The sequence below is a fragment of the Staurois parvus genome, unplaced genomic scaffold (genome assembly GCF_062004578.1).
Source record: "Staurois parvus isolate SC_StPar_1 unplaced genomic scaffold, SC_StPar_1.0 ptg000488l, whole genome shotgun sequence".
In the NCBI taxonomy this organism is placed as follows: Eukaryota; Metazoa; Chordata; class Amphibia; order Anura; family Ranidae; genus Staurois; species Staurois parvus.
The window spans coordinates 2,366,396-2,388,465 of record NW_028318284.1 but is presented as its reverse complement, the minus strand read 5'-3'; the positions used below and the strand labels follow the sequence as shown (position 1 = coordinate 2,388,465).

The window sequence follows — 22,070 nt, the reverse complement described above, 5'->3', positions numbered from 1 at the left end:
GATTGCTTCCACGTTTTCCTTGTTTTTTTTTTTTAATTGCAAAAAAATAGTTACACACAGGCACACATCTTCCCCCCCTTCTAAGAAAAAAAATAATTTCTGAGCTCCTACCCCCACATATATGCACATATGAACATAAACACATGTCAGGGAACCTACTAATCTAATGCAATACACATGGTACATATTGCTGCGCATGCCTGAGTGGGAGCAATAATTCTAACACAAGACCACCTCTGTAAGGCTAAACTGATGACCTATAGGGGCTTTTGAAGTATTGCCTATATAGTGTACTGAAGATTGTTGCCATTTCATAGGCGCACACATATTTCAGCTTTGGCATGTTGGGTATCAATTTACTCGGCACAACCTCTTCTTTTATATTTAATCAAAAAATTGGGTATTTGATTGCGATTGTTTGCCCTAAATTTCACTTTAATGTGTTTTTTACTGAAATTTTGCATTTCTTAAACCTTTGCGGTAATATCATGTGACAATAAAATTGTAACTGCCACTATTTTATTCTCTAGGGTGTCTGCCTTCAGAAAATATATAATGTTTGGGGTTTTTGTGTAATCTTCAGGCCTAAAAAGATTTTTATAAACGTGTGCAAAACATTTAAAAAAATGACTGGCAGCGAAAGGGTTAATTGTGTCACAATGAAAAATATTTTACATATTCAAAGTAGTAGGCATGTTGCATACATCACATTATACAAACTCCAAAAAAAACTATTTCACTTCCAGATTGTATTGCAACAAAACGGGAGCTACACCAAGGGCAATGAATACTTTTGCAAGGTGCTGTGTAATGTAGAATGATTATTCCAAAGAGGATAATTTTTCAGAAGAGATCTTTTAGTAAGAGCTGTCTCACACACTTTAGTGGCTTGCTGCAACAGATGGTGTTGTGTCCTACATGCTAGTGGGAAAAATTGTAAAGAGGATCTGAAGAAAATGGCGCACATAGAACGTGTGCCAGTACTGGGAAATGCAATCGAGACTTTTTGACCCAATGGTAGACATGAGACAGCTGAGCTGACATATAATAAAGCCAAAAATCAGGCAGGGGACCGGCTCTGATTTGAGGTAAAATGTTACTCTTCTGCTACCCAGGTCCGACTGTTGGCCATTAAAGGCATGGATGACAGAGCTCAGCCATGACCTAGGGTCTCTAGTAACAATATGAAACTAGACAATCTAACCAGCTTTTGATCACAAGGGGCAACATATCACTGCTAGTCTTTTCCATGGTTATTAAGAAACTGTTGCTGTTGGGTTGCCTTGATCTGTCTAGTTTTTGCATTTAAAAGTTTAATAAACTGCCTGAATAGCGCATTGTAAATCAGGAATGTTCTTTTTAGCAAACTGGGTTCAGAGAGTTGCACTAGAGCAGTGTCTGCTAGTAGGTAGGACTTTTTATTTTAATTGTTTAAAATGCCTGACAGGTTTACTTTAACTTATAATATGTGTATATTCTCTATCTATATCTACGTCTAATATATTAATGTTTTCCATATCTGGTCTTTTTCAGTGTACCAAGAATTTTGGGAATCTGCGTGAGTATGGACTTTGAACAGTAAATGGCATAAAAATGAAAGGAGAGTTATGGGCAAAATTTTCTAACTCGCACTGCACAGGTTAACTGCTCTTTATGCTCTAGGCGAGACAACAGTGGAGACATAATTACCTGAACTGCTGATCCTCCCCGCACAAGGTTGAAGGTTGATCCCTTTTAGCTCCTGTACCCCTGTGGTCCATCGGTCTTGTAAATGGACTGTTCCTGACATCAGCACGCTGCAGTGCCAGGAACAGTCCAACACTGGACCGTGGGGGAGTGTGGTTTTCCGGAGGATCAGCGGGTCAGATGAGTATGAGGTTTGTGCTCATCCCTAGAAAAAAACAAGCATCTGATCCATACAATGGGGGTTTTGCTTGAAGGCAAACCTACATTGTCCATTTTTGGGTTACTGCTTAGTTTTGGTGGAGTCTTCCACAGAACAGTTTTATAAATGACTTCAGCTTCCTAGAATATTGAATTTGCAAATACCACCTGTTTGATCAGAACATGTTTAAGCATCTTATGTGCATACTGTTACATTGGATACTTGCTTCCCACTTCATTTCTGTGTGGTATTGCCATTACTACTATAAATTCATGTAATTTCATATTAGACTTTATTACTCAACGCCATACAAAATGTTACATTTTTGACAATGTTCAATATTGTTTCCGTAAGTTAAATTGCTCACAAAGAAATATATCCAGTGTTTTTGTAATGTTTTATTTAGTTTTTAATCCTGATAATTTTTACATTGCGGAAAGTTCAGTGACAATTTTATAGACACATGTAGTATTAGTTTTTCATGAACCAGCTTGTTTAATGTTTCTCTGTTGCAACATGTTTTTAAGAAAGGGGGAGGTTTTTTTTTTTTTTTCCCTTTTTATAATAGGTACAGACGTTAGAAGACTGGGATTGGATTTTTAAATGTTCTTCAGAAATTGTTTGGTATTTATGAAGACCGGATGTTTTATTCATTTGTGTTGCAAACATGTCTTCTTGCTGCAGAACGTTACTTTTTACATTCATCGCAGAGAAGGGTTTTTTTTTATTATTAAGAAGAAATATTTTTCCTATGGACTGCCCTATTATGTGTGTGTTGGTTTTTTTTTTTTTTTAATAATTGGTTATACAGTTCCAAGTACAACTGCAACTTCACTCTTCATTATATTTCTGCTCCTGTGAAAAAATAGATGGGATGATTATTCGTCTACAGGAGAATGCTCATACAACTTCTTGAGGGCTAACTGATATCTGCTATTGTTGCTACAGTAAGTGTTTTGCTGGTTTGCATGCTGATAAAAAAAATGGGAAAATAATTGTCATTGTCTGGGAAAATAATTGTCATTGTCTTGGGTAACAAAAATACATCTGATTTCAACATGTTATGTTAAAGGATAAGTTCACCTTTTCAAACGTTACACCTGTAATTGAGGTGTAACATGTTGGTGCTGCTGCTGCTCCTGGGGATCTTCTCCCCGTGTCTGCTGCTACAATTCAAAAAAGACGCGGTCGTAACAATATTCTGTGAATAGGAAACTACAACTGCCGACAGCCTTTGCTGCTGTCGGGTTTTAGTTCTCGATGAACTACCATAGCGCTGTTGAGCACTGTGGTAGTTTATTGAGGCTTCCTGTCAGGGTGTAACTGACTTTACATATGAGCAAACCGTTTACACACAGAGTCTGGAAGAGACCTACATAGCACCCACGATCTGCTGATTGTGGGTGCCATGCTTTACAGGCTCCCAATAAAAAAAATAAATAAAAGTGTGTTTGAAAGGTTTTTAATAAATGGGATTTTTAAAATGGCCTTGAGTTACTGTGAGGGAGTGGAAACTGTCTGAGACATCTAGACCCCAGGAAAGGAGGAAAAACTGTAATGTGCATGTCATAGTTTTAAGGTGAGAGCACATCTTAAATGAAACCCTTAATGGTGGCGAAGTGGAGTTGTATCACTGAAGACATTTGCACCAAGTGTTAAGAAGAAGGGTAATCTATATTTTCCAGCACGTGGTACTGGTATTATTTTAGTATTCACATTATATTTTTAGGCGTGGTATGGTGCAAAAGATTAATGCTGGCCATACACTATAAAAATTGTTCAAACGTGTTTTTGAATAATGAACACTTGGTCATGAGATCAAATGATATTGCCATCATGTAATGACCGAATTTCAAATGAACAATCTTTCAGTGGACATAAATGAATCAGTTTTTTGCAACATATGCACAATACAAACAGTTTGATTTTTAACACGCGAGAAACACATTAATTTATCAATTTATGTTTGGCTGAAGTTTTTCAACCTGTTCCTTCAGGTTTTTTGTTTTTTTTTTTGGGTTCCAAAAAGTCAAAACCAATATATATAGTGTGTGTGTGTATGTATATGTGTGTGTGTGTGTGTGTGTGTATATATATATATATGCCACTCCAGGACCTTAATGTGCTTCTTCTCGAGCCACTCCTTTGTTGCTTTGGCCGTGTGTTTTGGGTCATTGTCATGCTGGAACACCCATCCACGACCCAATGCCCTGGCTGAGGGAAGAAGGCTCTCACCCAAGATTTGTTGGTACATTGTCCCGTCAGTTGTCCTGTTCCCTTAGGGGAAAAACACCCCCAAAGCAGAATGTTTCCACCACCATGTTTGACAGTTAGGATGGTGTTCTTGGGTTCATAGGCAGCATTCCTCCTCCTCCACAGAGGGCAAGTTGAGTTGATGCCAAAGAGCTCAAGGTTGGTCTCATCTGACCACAAAACTTTCAACCAGTCCTCCTCTGCATCATTCAGATGTTCAGTAGCAAACTTCAGACAGGCCTGGACATGTGCTTTCTTGAGCAGAGGGACCTTTTGGGCACTGCAGGATTTCAATCCTTGTGTGTTACCAATTTTCTTGGTGACTGTAGTCTCAGCTGCCTGGATATCATTGACAAGATTCTCACGTGTAGTTCTGGGATGATTCCACACTGTTCTCATGATCATTGACACTCCACGAGGTGAGATCTTGCATGGTGCACCAGACCTAGGGAGACTGACAGTTGTTTTGTGGTTCTTCCATTAGAGAATGCTTTCACCAACTGTCGTCACCTTCTCACCAAGCTGCTTGGCAATAGTTTGTTAGCCCAGTCCAGCCTTGTGTAGGTCTACAATCTTGTCCCTGTCATCCTTGGACAACTCTTTGGTCTTTGACATAGTGGAGAGTTTGGAATCTGATTGTTCGATTGCTCCTGTGGACAGGTGTCTTTTATACAGGTAACAAAATGAGATTAGCAGCACTCCCTGTAAGAGACTGCTTCTAATTTCAGCTTGTTACCTGTATGAAAGACACCTGGTAGCCATAAATCCTGCTGAATGCTAGGGGATCAAATATTTATTTCCCTCATGAACATGCAAATCAGTGCATAATTTGTTAGACATGCAGTTCTTTTGAATTTTTTGTTGCTATTCTGTCTCTCAGTGTTACAATACACCTACCATTCGACTTTTAGACTGATCATTTCTTTGTGAGTGGGCAAACATTCAAAATCAGCAGGGTATCAAATACTTATTTCCTTCACTGTATATATATTTGTGTGTGTATGTATATATATGTGTGTATATATGTATGTGTGTGTGTGTGTGTATATATATGTATGTGTATGTATATGTGTATATATATGTACAGTGGGGATCGAAAGTTTGGGCACCCCAGCTAAAAATTTGTATTAATGTGCATAAAGAAGCCAAGGAAAGATGGAAAAATCTCCAAAAGGCATCAAATTACAGACATTCTTATGTCAACAAAAGTTAGATTTTATTTCCATCATTTACACTTTCAAAATAACAGAAAACAAAAAAATGGCGTCTGCAAAAGTTTGGGCACCCTGCAGAGTTAATATCTTGTACTGCCCCCTTTGGCAAGTATCACAGCTTGTAAACGCTTTTTGTAGCCAGCCAAGAGTCTTTCAATTCTTGTTTGAGCTATCTTTGTCCATTCTTCCTTACAAAAGTCTTCCAGTTCTTCTTTGAGATCTTTGAGATTTCTGGGCTGTCTGTCACGCACTGCTCTTTTAAGGTCTATCCATAGCTTTTCAATTATGTTGAGGTCAGGAGATTGTGAAGGCCATGGCAAAACCTTCAGTTTACGCCTCTTGATGTAATCCCCCGTGGATTTCGAGGTGTGTTTAGGATCATTATCCATTTGTAGAAGCCATCCTCTCTTTAACTTCAGCTTTTTCACAGATGGCATCAAGTTACCATCCATAAGTTGCTGAAATTTTATTGAATCCATTTTTCCTTCTACTCGTGAGATGTTCCCTGTGCCACTGGCTGCAACACAACCCCAAAGCATTATTGATCCAACCCCATGCTTAACAGTTGGACAGAGGTTCTTTTCATTAAATTCTGTGCCCCTTCTTCTCCAAACGTACCTTTGCTCATTCCGGCCAAAAATTTCAATTTTAACCTCATCGGTCCACAGAACTTGTTTCCAAAATGCACCAGGCTTGTCTATATGTTCATTTGCAAAGTTCAAACGATGATTTTTGTGGTGAGGACATAGAGTCTGATGACTCTTCCATGAAGACCATATTTGTACAAGTATCTCTTTATAGTGGAATAGTGTACCACAACTCCAGTGTCTGCCAGATCTTTCTGGAGGGATTGTGCAGTCAAACGTGGGTTTTGAATTGTTTTTCTCACAATCCTGCGAGCTGTTCTGTCTGATATTTTTCTTGGTCTTCCAGATCTTGCTTTAACTTCCACTGTTCCTGATGACTGCCATTTCTTAATTACATTCCGAACAGAGGATATTGACATCTGAAAACGCTTTGCTATCTTCTTATAGCCTTCTCCAGCTTTGTGAGCGTCAACTATTTTCAGTTTCAGTTTTCTAGACAACTGCTTAGAAGAACGAATGGTGCTGATTGTTGGGGCAAGGTCAGATGAGTCTGGGCATTTAAAACCTTTGAGATTGACATCACCTGGTCTTCCCAGATGATGATTGAGAACAATCCATGACACTGGCAGGTCTCCGCTTTGCAAAGGGGGCAGTGCATGCTATAAATTCTGCAGGGTGCCCAAACTTTTTCAGACGCCATTTTTTTGTTTTCTGTTATTTTGAAAGTGTAAATGATGGAAATAAAATCTAACTTTTGTTGACATATTATAAGAATGTCTAATCTGTAATTTGATGCCTTTTGGAGATTTTTCCATCTTTCCTTGGCTTCTTTATGCACATTAATACAAATTTTTAGCTGGGGTGCCCAAACTTTCGATCCCCACTGTATATATATGTATACATATGTGTATGTATGTATGTATATGTATATATGTGTGTGTGTGTGTGTGTGTGTGTGTGTGTGTGTGTGTGTGTGTATGTATGTGTGTGTGTGTATATATATATATATATATATATATATATATATATATATATACAGTGGGGCAAAAAAGTATTTAGACAGCCACCAATTGTGCAAGTTCTCCCACTTAAAAAGATGAGAGAGGCCTGTAATTGGCATCATAGGTAGACCTCAACTATGAGAGACAAAATGAGAAAAAAAAATCCAGACAATCACATTGGCTGATTTGGAAATAATTTATTTGCAAATTATGGTGGAAAATAAGTATTTGGTCAATATCAAAAGTTAATCTCAATACTTTGTTATATATCCTTTGCTGGCAATGACAGAGGTCAAACGTTTCCTGTACGTCTTCACAAGGTTGGCACACACTGTTGCTGGTATGTTGGCCCAATCCTCCATGCAGATCTCCTCTAGAGCAGTGATGTTTTGGGGCTGTCGCTGGGCAACACGGACTTTCAACTCCCTCCAATGGTTTTCTATGGGCTTGAGATCTGGAGACTGGCTAGGCCACTCCAGGACCTTGAAATGCTTCTTACGAAGCCACTCCTTCGTTGCCGGGTGATATATTTGGGATCATTGTCATGTTGGAAGACCCAGCCACTTTTCATCTTCAATGCCCTTACTGATGGAAGGAGGTTTGCACTCAAAATCTCACGATACATGGCCCCATTCATTCTGTCCTGTACATGGATCAGTCGTCCTGGTCCCTTTGTGGAGAAACAGCCCCAAAGCATGATGTTGCCACCCCCATGCTTCACAGTAGGTATGGTGTTCTTTGGATGCAACTCGGCATTCTCTCCTCCAAACATGACGAGTTGTGTTTCTACCAAACAGTTCTATTTTGGTTTCATCTGACCATATGACATTCTCCCAATCCTCTTCTGGATCATCCAAATGCTCTCTAGCAAACTTCAGATGGGCCCGGACATGTACTGACTTAAGCAGGGGGACACATCTGGCACTGCAGGATCTGAGTCCCTGGCGGCGTAGTGTGTTACTGATGGTAGCCTTTGTAACGTTGGTCCCAGCTCTGTGCAGGTCATTCACTAGGTCCCCCCGTGTGGTCCTGGGATTTTTGCTCACCGTTCTTGTGATCATTTTGACCCCACAGGGTGAGATCTTGTGTGGAGCCCCAGATCGAGGGAGATTATCAGTGGTCTTGTTTGTCTTCCATTTTCTAATTATTGCTCCCACAGTTGATTTGTTCACACCAAGCTGCTTGCCTATTGCAGATTCAGTCTTCCCAGCCTGGTGCAGGTCTACAGTTTTGTTTCTGGTGTCCTTCGACAGCTGTTGGTCTTCCCCATAGTGGAGTTTGCAGTGTGACTGTTTGAGGTTGTGGACAGGTGTCTTTTATACTGATAACAAATTCAAACAGGTGCCATTGATACAGGTAATGAGTGCAGGACAGAGGAGCCTCTTAAAGAAGAAGGTACAGGTCTGTGAGAGCCAGAAATCATGCTTGTTTGTAAGTGACCAAATACTTATTTTCCACCATAATTTGCAAATAAATTCTTTAAAAATCAGCCAATGTGATTGTCTGGATTTGTTTTCTCATTTTGTGTCTCGTAGTTGAGGTCTACCTATGATGCCAATTACAGGCCTCTCTCATCTTTTTAAGTGGGAGAACTTGCACAATTGTTGGCTGACTAAATACTTTTTTACCCCACTGTGTGTGTGTGTGTGTGTGTGTGTGTGTGTGTGTGTGTGTGTGTGTATATATATATATATATATATATATGTATATGTGTGTATATGTATATATGTGTGTGTGTGTGTGTGTTTATAATATAATTTGTGTGAAGGACAATATGAATTCGATAGTGGACTGGTGCACGGCTATTATATGCAGTGGACTTTAGTGATACACTTAAAAGTATGTCACATATAGGACGTGTGCCGCTCACCACTTTCACTTTTAAACACAGAAGCACACTTTTGTGTTCACGGTTGCATTAAAGTACAGCTCTCTCAGTAGCTCGACACAGAGCCTGTACTGAAAAACAAGCAGTGATCGCAGGTGCTACAGCAGGGGCGGTGTGACAGGTGCTTTTGGAGGGGACTGCAGGCTAGCCTCTTGCCTACTGACCATGGGCCCTGGCATCGGACAAGACTCTATTCTATTTGGAGGTACAGTATGTGCCTGGGGGTGCTTTTTGGAGTAGATTTACTTCAGATTCAAGTCCATGTCCCCCTGAAACACACTGACTCTGAGAACTAGAGGACCCTAATACAGATTTGGGGCCTCTGTGCCCAAACCAACATTGACTGCTTCATCCCCCTCCTAGACTCAGAGCAGATGTTAATTTAATCAGCTCAAAATAACCTGATGCTGAGGTCTCTTGCTGTAATCTGTTTATCAAGTTGTGATGTGTTTACCATTGTGTATTTTACAAATTTTTTCCATTGTTAACTGCTTCCTGACTGCCCTATAGTAGAAATACTGCTACAGGGTGGCACGAGTGCTCAAAATCACGTGTATCTATACGTAATTTCGCATTTTAGGGGAGCACGTGCCCTACCCGTGCCGCCATTCGTGGCTGTCAATCACCGGGTCCCGGACGGTAATTACCCGCCGGAGTTGGTGATTACCGAACATCTCCGACCTGAAGGAAGACTGTTTTTTTGTTTATAAACAGTCTTCCTCCCTGTCAGCTCGGGCACACTGCCCCCCCGCGCCCCCTAGTAAAACACACCCTATATATAGTTAACCCTTTTGATCACCTCTCATGTTAACACCTCCCTGCCCAGTGTCTTTAGTACAGTGTCAGTGCTTTTTTTTTTTTTTTTTTTTTTTTAGCACTGATCGCTGTATTGATGTCACTGGTGATGTCAGCAGTAACACCAAGTTAGTCCCCCCCCCCCCCATGTCAGAATGTATGCCACAGTCCCACTAAAAGTCGCTGATCGCCGCCATTACTAGTAGAAAAAATAAAAATTCCAGTATCTATATCACCATTTGTAAACTCCATAACTTTCACGTAAACCAATTAATTTACACTTTTTTTTTTTTTTACTGGACATGTTTAATGGCAAATAGTCCAAAATATTTTTTTTTTCTCAAAATTGTCAGTCCTTTTTTTTTTTTTTTTTGTTATAGCGCCAAAAATGTAAAATGCACAGGCAATCAAATACCACCAAAAGAAAGCTCAATTAGTGGGAGAAGGACGTAAACTTCATTCGTGTGCAGCGTTGCATGACCGTGCAGTTGTCAGTTAAAGTAACACAGCGCCCGTAACACAAAAAATGGCCTGGTCAGGAAGGGGGGGGGGGGGGGGGTAAATCCTCAGGAGGCTAAGTGGTTAATTGAGCCACCTATCGTTTCTGTATGTTGGCTAGTTCTCCTGGAGGGGCCTACATGATGTAATTAGTCTGGTGTCAACTTTACCTTATTATCAAATCGGTGTGGGATGTTTATCCCAATGTGTAATATTTTATTGTTAATGTTGGGACTGCCCCTATTTCTTACATGTATAAAAACCCATATTGCTGTTAAATAAAGAGTTCTAGTTGCACCTAAGCAATTGTTGCCTAGCTATAATACCTTGGTCCTGTGTCCCAGCAGTGGAAGGGGTATGTGTATTTGGAGATGGTGGGGCAGTGGTGCACAGGTCCGAGCTGAGGAAGGGTGGCAAGATGCAAGTGAGATGTAGATGGGGGATGCAGAGGTAGTGTGCTGTGAAAGAGGGCTGAACCCTGCACCCCATGCATAATGCACTCCTGAGCTTCTGTACCCCATGTGTAACGTACTCATAAATCCTACATTACATGTGTAATGCACTTTTGAACCCTGTACTACATGCGTAACACACGCCTGAATCCTGGCACTCTGTGCGTTATGCACTCCCATTTATTTTAGAAATGCCACTTCCTGTTTGTCCACTATATCTGCACCTTTAGGCCTGATTCACACCTATACATTTTTTAGTGCATTTCGCAGAAACGCACTACAGTCCATTTAACATGGTTTCCTACAGGATACGTTCACATCCTTCCTTTTCAGCCGCTGCATTTTGGGAAGGGTCAGGGACTTTTTTTTAAACGTAACACGGTGCATTTTTGGTTCAATAGACTTCAATGGAGACACGAAAGAAATGTATGTGGTGCATTTTTTTTTCCCAATAGGAAAGTGTTGAAATTGATGCCACTTTGATATGACTTTGAATAGGTGCGACTTTGATGTGACTTTGAATAGGTGCGACTTCTTTTTTTTTTTTTGCTAATATGTAAGTATGACAGTTCTGTTCATGTAGTGCGACTTTATGCTCTCTGGCACTCTAGTAGCATCAAAGTTGCATCCAAGTAAAACCCATTCAAAGTTGTACCCATCCAAAGTCGCATTAAAGTGGCACTTTCCTATTGGCCCGGCAGACTTGGTCGAACTGACAGCAGTCTGCAACTCCTCCATAAACTATGGGTGCTTCTAGGTCTTGTCGCAGTGGAGTCAGAAGTCAAGGGAGACAGGCAGAGGAAAGATAATTATCAAATTGCAATGAAGGTGGTGTTGGAGTAGAAAGGTTGTATAAAGATGAGTGGTAGTCGGCGAAAGCCTTAGCTATCTGTTTGGGTAAGTGTAACATTCCTGCCCTCTGGACTATTGATATGTGGGATATAAGAAGCTACATGTTGGCTCCGCAAGATCTCTGCCAGTAAGCAGCCACATTTATTGCTAGCTTTGTGGTAGAATTTTCTGCATGATTGCATTGCTGCCATAGTCTTCGAAGACTCAGCAAGTCTTTCTCTAGGGGAATTGCGAGCGATCACTTATGTTGCAATTCAAGTTTCCGTATGTCAGCTAAAAACAATTTGGCTTCATGTTCATGTTTTGATTTGGGCGCCGTGTTTAATCAGAACGCCCTGAATTACTGATTTATGCTCCTCCCAGACTATTCCTGGATCACTGAAATTTGTCTGAAAGTAAAAAGTAAGTTCCTTAGTCGAGTCTGCTAGAACTGTACGGTCCTGGAAAAGGCTTTCATTGAAATGCCAATGCCACTCCTGGGAAGAGGAAGAGTCTATAAGGGAGAGTTTCAACTTGATCATGGCATGACCTTTCCAAGTGATCTTCCCTATAGCAACATCCAGTATTGCAGAGCTGTTGATGAGGAACAGAAAAAAAAAAATCTATGCGTGAGTTCAGTAAGTGTGGTGAAAAAAGTATAATCCCTGTCACCTGAATGCATCAGTCCCCACTTACCAATCAGTTGGTGTCTGTGTCGTGCCTGTAAGATATACTTGTGAGAGCTGGAAGGAACAGAGGAGGTGCCGGCGAAGGTGTCCTTGGATGGGTCTAAAGGAACAATAAGTCGACCCAAGAGAGGGGGAGGCTAAGCAACTTATGGATCTTCAGCATGGCGCCGTGAGCTCCGAGCGCCCGCCATGTCTGAAGCATGCCTGAGTGAAGCCCTGTTTCTGACCGCTCAAGCTTGAGTGTCCGGATTTAACTGGGGCTGTCCTGCGGAGCTCCGGCAGGGAGTGTGAGGTGTTTGGTGTGGGCCAGGGGTTGGATGGTCCTGGTGGTGCCTGTTGGGAGTGGAGGACCGCCCCAGGAGATGGAGTGGCTGGAGGATCCGTGGGCGGCAGCCGTGGGGAGTCCGGAGATCCTGGCGGTCTGGGAGGAAGAGGCGGCCTGGCAGCCAGGTGAAAGAGGATCTCCCACACTGCAGGGGAGATGGAAAGGTCTGGAGAGTTGGGAGGCTCTACGGATGAAAAATAGTCTGAGTACGGGAAGGATATCTCCCCTGGGAGGAGAAACTAAATATAAGAGACCCCCCCCGGATTTCAAGTAATGCACAGGGAGTCCCCCCTCAGGTGTATTTGGAAGTTGAACGTGGAGGTCACGACCAGCACCATGAAGTGAACAGAGACTGATCGGTTTTTGAATGGTCGGCACAGAAGGTGATGGTGAGTTGCCTTGAGTAGGACTCTCAATCTGTTGTTATATTTGATGCCTATGCTTATGTGACAAATCAAATTTAAATGCATTTGAGTTAGTGGAGGTGACAGAGGACTATCCCCAGGGGGCTCTCTTAGATTGATGGTGGAACTGTTTTACTTTCTCTGGTACCCAAGTTAATAGAAAAACTAATTGACAGTAAAAGGACTTTCCCTGGAGGGATGATTGTGTAACAGAGAACTAAGGTGGAGATGAACAGATGATTATTAAGCTGACAGTCATAGGAAGCCTGAGACAACAAGAAGGGTAACAAGTGAGCTGAACCAGGAATGAAGGGCAAACAAGCTAAAGGAGGGGGCTTAAAAAAACCTCAACCGAATCTAAAGGCTACAACAATTAAAAATGATATGCCCCTGCAGGAAAAAAGTCCAGAGATTTGAATTCAGGAAAAACAACTTGGAGCTAGAAAGTTGGAGATCATTCCAGATTTTCAGCTGGGTCCCGGGAAGAGAACTGGATTAGCGAATCGATAAGTGGGGAAAGCGTAATGGAACAGAGTGCCATGGAACAGCAAGGAGCCATGTTACAGATACCAACAAAAATTGATGTGGCGGAAATGTTCACAAAAATGGAGAAGTGTCTGAAAAACGAGTTGGGTGTACTACGCAATGACCTGGGACGGATACTAACGTGACTGGAAGAGGTAGAAGAGGGAATGGAAGTACATACTCAACTGATTAATAAATTGGAGATGCAAGTAGAGTAGATGCGTACAGATGAGAACAAAGAAAACTCTCATATTAGTTAGAGGACCGGGAGAACCGCGATATTAGAAAGAACTTAAGGATCCGGGGCCTTCCAGAAGATCAGGCAGAGGATTTAGAGGAGAAAATAAAGAGCATGTAACCCAATAATGGGAAGACAAACCTCAAATATTGCAAGTTGAGAGAGCACACAGGATTAGATGGCCAGCAAGAGTATCGGCAGATAGCCCTACAGACGTGACTGTTCGATGTCATTATTACGCAGATATGGAAAAGTCTGCGGGACACTACTGAGATAAAATGATTAAATAAAGTTGTGAATTTTTGCTGACATTTCTCCAGAGACACTGGCAAGAAGAAGATCTTTGAAACCATTACTGGAACATATGAGAGAGAAAAAAGTCTGTTTTATAACTGGGGCTTTCCAGCATGCTTGATTGGCTGGAAAGACGGGAAATCGACAAGATTGAGGCTCCCTGAAGACTTTAGTGGCTTCTGTGAGAAACTTGATTTACAAAAAATAGAACTTGAAGGGTGGCCAGAGGGTCTTAATGTGAGGGAGGTAAGATATAGCGAGGGGGGGGAAGGGGGGGGGTCGGCAAATAAAATCGGAGAATGTTTTTTTTTTTTTTTTAAAGGTCTTGGCAACTAGATTGAAGGAGCTGATGCAGGAATGGATACACCTGGATAAGGTGGGGTTTATCCCTGGAAGAGAGGGACGGGATAATGGTCTACGATCATTGCTCCTATTACAAAAAGTAAAGAGAGAGAAGCAGCCGACAATATTCCTGTCGATTTAGATGCCTAGAAGGCCTTTGACTGGGTGGATTGGGGATTTATGTTCAATACGTTAGAAGTTTTGGGATTAGGGTCCAAAATGTTGAATTGGATACAAGGGCTTTATTAATGGTCCCATGGCGGCGGTTAAGGTCAATGGGTCCCTCTCCTAGTCGTTTAAAATGTACAATGGTGCGAGACAGGGATGCCCACTATCTCCATTGTTGTTTTGTGTTATCACTAGAACCTATCTTAGCAAGGGTTAGACGGAGTGTAGATATAGTAGGAATAAAGAATAGGGATGTGGAGTACAAGGTGGCAGCATACGCAGATGATATGTTATTTTATTTAGTAAATCCTAGAATAACATTGCCTAATTTAATGAGACTTTTAAAACCATATGGTGAGCTGTTAAATTTGAAAATAAACCCCGCAAAGTCAGAGATCCTAAATATTAACATTCCAAAGCAAGAGAAGTTGAGTCTTCAAAAAGAGTTTCCATTCACTTGGAAGGAAAAGGAAATTGGCTACTTGCGAATAAAACGAACACCCTCAATAAAACCAGGCAAATTATATCCCTTTAATAAATGAAATAAAGGATGAGCTGGGGAGACTCTCTCAAAGGCTGGAGCTTCTTGGATAGGTCGTATAAATCTGGTAGAAGTGGTGATCGTTCCAAAAATTCTTTATAAGTTCCACATGCTCCCAATAAGCCTGCCAGGGTCTTTTTTCAGGGTAGTAAAGAAGTTGATACTCAGGTTTATATGGGCAAATAAGAAACCGAGAATTTAGATATGAGGTATTGTGTAGGGTAAAAAAGAATGGGGTTGCCTAATTTTAGGAAATATTATTTAGCGGTATTATTGTTATGAATAGTAGAATGGATATTTAATTCACAAGGGAAAAGATGGGTAAATATAGAAGGAACACTAAGTAAGGCACAGTTAGGGAAGATTGTATGGATACCAGATAAGAATGCACGTTTTGAAGGATATTTTGAGTAAAGGGAAGTTACACACGTATCATAAGTTAAGGGTAAAAAGCGATTTATTTTTCACATTATTTGAGTGGCGGTATGAGCAATTAGGACATTTTTGTTTCATTGCTCCCTCATCCACTGAGAACTGAGGAGGTATGTACCCATTTGAAAAATTGTTGAATGTTTAATACAGCTCCGAAACAAGCTACCTATAGGATATATAAGATCCTCATAGATATAGAGGGAGCTGATCCTCCTGGGTTTTTAGAAATATAGGAAAGGGAGTTAGGAACAAAACTGAAGGAGCAACAAAGGAATAAAACATTTAACTTTAACACATGAGGTGATAAATATGAGCACAGTAGAAATCAACTATAAATGTCCGACGAGATGGTATATTACACTGAATGTGGCGCATAAGCAGCAAGCTGCTGTTTCACCTTTATGTTGGAGAGGCTGTGGGGAAAAAGGGTACAATGGCACACATTTAGTGGGATTGCCGAAAATACAAGAATTTTGGAAGGAAATAATTCATGGTATTTAGGAAATTAGTGGGATTATTATGCAAATGGACTAGGGATGCACTGAAATTTCGCTGGCCGAAACATTTCGGCCAAAATGAAAATAGCACTGATACAGGTGCCGGAAAAACCCTGCCTCTCGCCGCTGCTGCCACCACCGGCCGCTGCTCTGTGGTTCTCGAGTGATCCAGGCGCTGGGCATAGAGATAAGTGAAGGAAAGATGGCCTTCACTCATCTCTATGCCCTTGGAGGACTAGAGTGATGTCACTTCCGTTTTTTTTTTTTTTTTTAAAGCACTAGACCAATGCTTTTTTTTTTTTTTTGATCCAGTGCTTTACATTGCATTATTGACCCCATATCTCTCCATAAAGAGGACCTGTCACTAATTACTATCGCAAGGGATGCATGCATTTCTTGTGATAAGAATAAAAGTGATTACAATTTTTTTTAAAGCGACAGTGCAAAAAAAAAAACAAACACATTAAATAAATTAATAAAAAAAAAAGTTTACAATTCCCCCGTGCTCGCACGTAGTGGTGAACGCATACGTAGGCCATACCCATATATGTAAATGGTGTTCAAACCACACACGTGAGGTATCACCACGAATGTCAGAGCAAGAGCACTAGACCTCCTCTGCAACTTTACACTGCTAACCTGTAGACATTTTTAAAGCATCACCCATAGAGATTTTTAAGTACCGCAGTTTCACACCATTCCACGAGCGTGCACAATTTTAAAGCGTGACATGTTGGGTATTTATTTACTCGCCGTAACATTCGCTTTCATATTTTGCAAAAAAAAATTGGGTTATAGATTTTGCTTTTTTTTTTTTTTTAATCAAAATGTATTTTTTTCCCAAAAAATATATATTCATTTTTAAAAACTGTGTGTTTTGGTTTTCAGCCAAGTGTATTTTGAGTTTTGGTTTCGGCACCAGAATTTTCATTTTGGTGCACCGCTAAAACGGACCCATGAATGTGTTTATTTTATTCTGAGCCTGTAGGCAAACAGTGCAAAAATAGGATACTATACCATCTAATCCGTGCAGCCAAGGGCCTGATCCCCAAGTTTTGGTAAGCTCCGGAGCCACCAAGAATAAATGATTGGTTAAATAGAGTGGAAAATATTTTTAGGATGGAGAAGCTGTGTCATGTGGAGGAAGATAAAATGGAAGAACTTAGGAAAACGTGGGGTTGTTGGTTAGAATTTAAAATATCTAAGAGATGCTTGGAATTGGTCGGGAGTCCAGGGGGAAAAGCCCAGAGAGAGCATGACAGAGAATTTGAAAGTGGGAGTGAGAGGGAAAGGGATGCAGATAATGATAAATATAAGAGGAGTAAGAAGTAAGTTAATCAGATCTGGATAGGAGTAATTTGGGAGGGGAGCTAGTGGGAGGGAGGGTGGGAGATAGGAAGCTGTAAAAGAGATTCATGTATTGGTGAATGTGAAGTATATTGGGTTGTTGTATTTCAGTACTGGAAAATGTAATAAAAAGATATATAAAAATAAAGGAACAATAAAATCTCCGTCCAGAAATAATTTACCTTCACAGCAAATGTAGTGAGGGTCTCCAAGGTTCTAGAAAGAAAAGTGAGAATTTGGTGCATGGAGGGTTGCCAGTGTTACCTAAACACTGACAATAAGGCCTTTAAGGAAAAGATATCCACCATCCGTGTCTAAGTGCTAGTCCACCAGGGTCCAAGGGACACGTCTGGAAATCAAGATGGAATCGATTTGGCTGCCTAGTTGGAGCTATGATAAAACATTTAGCCCCTTAGTATTGAGAGAGGTAATGCAAAGGGTGTCCATCACACTTACTAACCTAACAAAAAAATAAAGGGAAAAAAAAGGGAAGAAGGAGGGAAGAGAGAAATTGACTGGAGAGAAGAGGAAAATGAGAGGGGGGAAAAGAGACCGAGAGAAAGGAGGAGGGCCGTCGGGTGATCCAGGGGACTCCTTTGCACACTATAAGAACTTGTTAACACTCACGACAGTGAGTAACTGATCATGTGAGCACAGGTCTATGTGGGGAGGTGGTTAGATACAGCCAGAGAAAAATGTTCCATAATGATGAAAAGGAGATGTATATGTACAGGAATAATAAACACATAACAATAATGGCCTCAAGTAGGTAAAACGGGTAAGAGATCTTCCATGAAGCGTGGAGCTCTAGAAACTGAGACAGCATAATAAGCACACACAAAACCAGGGACCTGATCCCACAAGAAAGTCTACCCCCCAATAGGAAGCAATCTCATGACCACAACTAGGTACAGCAAGACTTCACAGGGCAAAAAGGTGGATAGGTTGCATCACTCTCCCCAAGGGTCAAGGCCGCCCAAGGGGGAAAAAAAATGATAGAAAAAACTGCAAAATATCCCAATATATCTCATGTGAAATCCAATAGCTAGGCACCAAGGCATCCTTGTGTCCCTATCCCTCCCTCCTTTGTATCTTTTAATTTGAATTAAGCCATAAAAAAAAAGTTAATGCAGTATAGGTCCTCTGCTTTCTTCCATGTCATTTGGGGCCATAACACTATTGTGATCTGTGGGGGCGCTGTCAACATCATTCGAAAGGGATTGAGCACCTGAGAAATTGCTGGTGCGATTTGTTGCCTGAATGTTATAGAATCATGAAATCCATCCTGATGTCTGCGTGGTCTTGTTGCATGGTTTTACCCACAAGGGCCATTTGACTTCAGCAATAGCTGGTCAAACTATCTGGTATGGAGATGCTGTGCACTTTTGGTGTTTGCAGCACTGAAATTTACACACTCTGTATAGTAGATTTTTAGCACTTGATTTTCACTCAACACATGGACTATGTTTTTGAATATTTCAAAAAACAAGTTTACTGCATTTTCTTTTTTTTTCACTACTGTGATATTTAAATCTTTATTATGACAATAATAATGTTGCATAAGTGAATAGAAAAAACTTTTGAATATAAATTATTTTTTTACTTGTGAGCCAATACGGTGTATAATAAACGGCTTCTATCAATAAGATCGCAGGCTATCTTGCTCACCCTCATAAACGTGAGTTATCAGTGCATACAAATAAAGGAAATATAGATGCCGCGCTCTATCAAGACCTATTACCTCTAATAGGTAATAGCTGCAAAATCTCTTATGTGTAACCATACATGATTGTGATGCCAATCAATACCCAAACATGTGTTGGTAATAATGAATAAATGAATTTGAAAAATATATAACTAAGTTGGTGATAAAAAAAAACAAAAATTAAAGTCTGTGCAAAATTATTCAAATTTGTGTCCTTCGATGAGTAAATAAATAATCCAATTAATAAATAAATAAAATAAAAATTGAGAAATATAGAAAATAAATAAAAGGTAAAAATTCAATGAATTTTGTACAAAAACGCAAAAGAAGCTTGGTGCAGTGTTCAGCAGGGATGAGATATCTGTGTGCTCTCCTTCTAATCAGCCTGAGGTGATGCAGGTGAAGGTTGCAGATAGAGTGCTACTATGCAAGCCTGAATGGTCATATGGATCTCTCCCTCCTCAGATCTTTCCTTGATCCAGCCCTTTAAGTATTCCTCATATGGATCATGTAAATAGAGAAAAGTGCATAGTGCTTTATCGTTGATAAACATAAACCCTTTAATATGCGCTCAATATGCACTCACATTGATTAAAAACAATCTGCACTTTTTATAATAGCCGCTTAAAGCGGTGAAGACCAGCCTCTCGGGTGTGCTCGCATACACTACCAGTGCTCGCCGTGTAAGGATGCGTGGTGATGTCACTGCCCCTCCCCAATTTTCACTGTCACTGCCCCTATTTTCTTCAAATGTTGCATAAGTGTGCACACCCTCTTATAACTGGGGATTCAAAATCATGTTAAATAGGAGTCAGTACATACCTGCCATCATATAAAGTGCCTCAGAGTAACCCCACAAACTAAGTTCAGCTGTTCTAGTAGGTCTTTCCTGACATTTTCTTAGTCGCATCCTACAGCAAAAGCCATGGTCCGCAGAGAGCTTCCAAATCAGAGGGATCTCATTGTTAAAATGTATGAGTCAGGAGAAGGGTGCAAAAGAAATTCCAAGGCATTAGGTATACCATGAAACACAGTGAAGGCAGTCATAATATGAAAATCCGATGCAACAGTGACATTACCAAGAACTGGATGTCCCTCCAAAATTGCTGAAAAGACGAGAAGAAAACTGGTCTGAGAGGCTGCCAAGAAGGCCTACAGCAACCTAAAAGGAGCTGCAGGAATATCTGGCAAGTACTGGCTGTGTGGTACATAGAACAATCTCCCCTATTCTTCATATGTCTGAGCTATGGGGTAGAGTGGCAAGACTGAAGTCTTTTCTTACGAAGAAAAACATCCAAGCCTGGCTAAATTTTGCAAAAACACATCTGAAGTCTCCCAAAAGCATGTGTATAAATGTGTTATGGTCTGATGAAATCAAGGTTGAACTTTTTGTCTATAATTCCAAAAGATATGTTTGGCGCAAAAACAACACTGTACATTACCAGAAGAACACTACCCACAGTGAAGCATGGTGGTGGCAGCAGCATCATGCTTTGGGTCTGTTTTTCTTCAGCTGGAACTGGGGCCTTAGTCAAGGTAGATAGAATTATGAACAGTTCCAAATACCAGTCAATATTGGCACAAAACCTTCAGGCTTCTGCTAGAAATTTGAACATGAAGAGGAACAGAGGAACTTCATCTTTCAGCAGGACAATGACCCAAAGCATACATCCAAATCCGCAAAGGTATGGCTTCACCAGAAGATTAAAGTTTTGGAATGGCCCAGCCAGAGCCTAGACCTGAACATCTGTGGGCTGATCTGAAGAGGGCTGTGCACAGGAGATGCCCTCACAATCTGACAGATTTAGAGTGTGTTTGCAAGGAAGAGTGGGCAAATATTGCCAAGTCAAGATGTACCATGCTGATAGACTCATACCCAAAAAGAGTGCTGGAATAAAATCACAGAAACCTGACATTTTAACGGGTGTGTAGACTTTTTATATCCACTGTACCTACAGTATATATTTTGTTTTGTGTCATGTGGAACTTATAAAGGTGGATCAATTATTGGACAGAATTTTATTTTCACATATTGCACTTTGACTAATACTTTGATGGTTCAATCGTTCACAATTTTTCTTGTTGGACAGCACAACTATTTTTACCTAATGCATAATAACTATAATCTAAGGCAATATTTCTCAGCCTTTTTTTTCCATTCAGGGCTCCCTTGAAAATAGTTTTCAATATTAAGACACCCCAGTCTAAGATTTGGTTCACATTACTGCTAGTCGGGGAATGTGCGCAAAATGTGCGTTCCTGACACCTAGAATGCATTGTTTTTAATTAGACTTTTAGGAGTGCCATTAATTCTTACTGATACCCCCATGCATTGGCAAGTGCAGTGTGTTTTCAGTGCTTCATGATTAAAAAAAAAAAAAAAAGTTGGGAATTTCTTTTTCTGTGTTGTTGCTGGTATGGGGGGGGGGGGGGGGGGTGGAGCTGTACAACCATGCAGATGAGCCACATTTTTATCAACCGAGACCGTTCTCCTTTTAGCTGCAGAGGTGCACATTCCACGCTGATGATCGTAATAAATTGAGAAAATTAATTTGCAAAACTGTGATAACTTATTCTTTTACCAATAAGCAGCAGCTATAAATAGAAACCCCTAAGAGATATATAACTAAATAATAGTTATAGCACTGTTTCAAAAATCTAAAATATTAATCAGTGTGAAAACTAATGCACAATAAAAGCATTTAGTAGATATGATCAAATAAATTTCTTCAAACTGCATGCAAATATTTTTTAATCAGTTCAAGTTCAAATTAAGCAATCCAATTGTGTAATGACTAAATTTCCATCACTAATAATATTCTTCCAAGTGTAGGAAAATCTTTGATCTTTGATCGCCACCTGATGTGCGTGCCTATCTCACTGCAAGATTAGGCTAACACAGCTTTTATTATAGTGGTTCTTAAGGCTCATAAAGGTGTAAAAACCTTCTGTGTGCAGCACTACCCCCCCCCCAATGCTCACCTAAGACTCATTGCAATCCAGTGATGTGCAGGAGAGCCGGGGACTCTCCCTCCTAATTGGCGCTGTTGTCAGTCACACCCAGTGAGCCAATGAGTAGAGAAGGGGGGGGCCGAGCTGCAGCTCCATGTGTGAGTGGACACAGTGCAGCGGCTTGGCAGCACATCGTCTCTGGTGCCT

General features: G+C 40.6%; 1 protein-coding gene across 7 annotated transcripts in view; it reads left to right on the top strand.

Annotated features, from left to right (window-relative positions):
• The window catches only part of LOC149452212 (zinc finger CCCH domain-containing protein 11A-like), a 334,496-nt gene that overhangs the window by 45,188 nt on the left and 267,238 nt on the right, over window positions 1-22,070 (top strand). For 2 of the 7 annotated variants that reach the window (XM_089689656.1, XM_089689657.1), the window contains exon 2: window positions 1,534-1,558. The gene's annotated coding sequence lies outside the window, so the exon portion shown is untranslated. Of the gene's footprint in view, window positions 1-1,533; window positions 2,833-22,070 lie in introns of those variants that run through there. The other 5 variants (XM_089689655.1, XM_089689658.1, XM_089689653.1 and 2 more) reach the window with 4 other exon arrangements.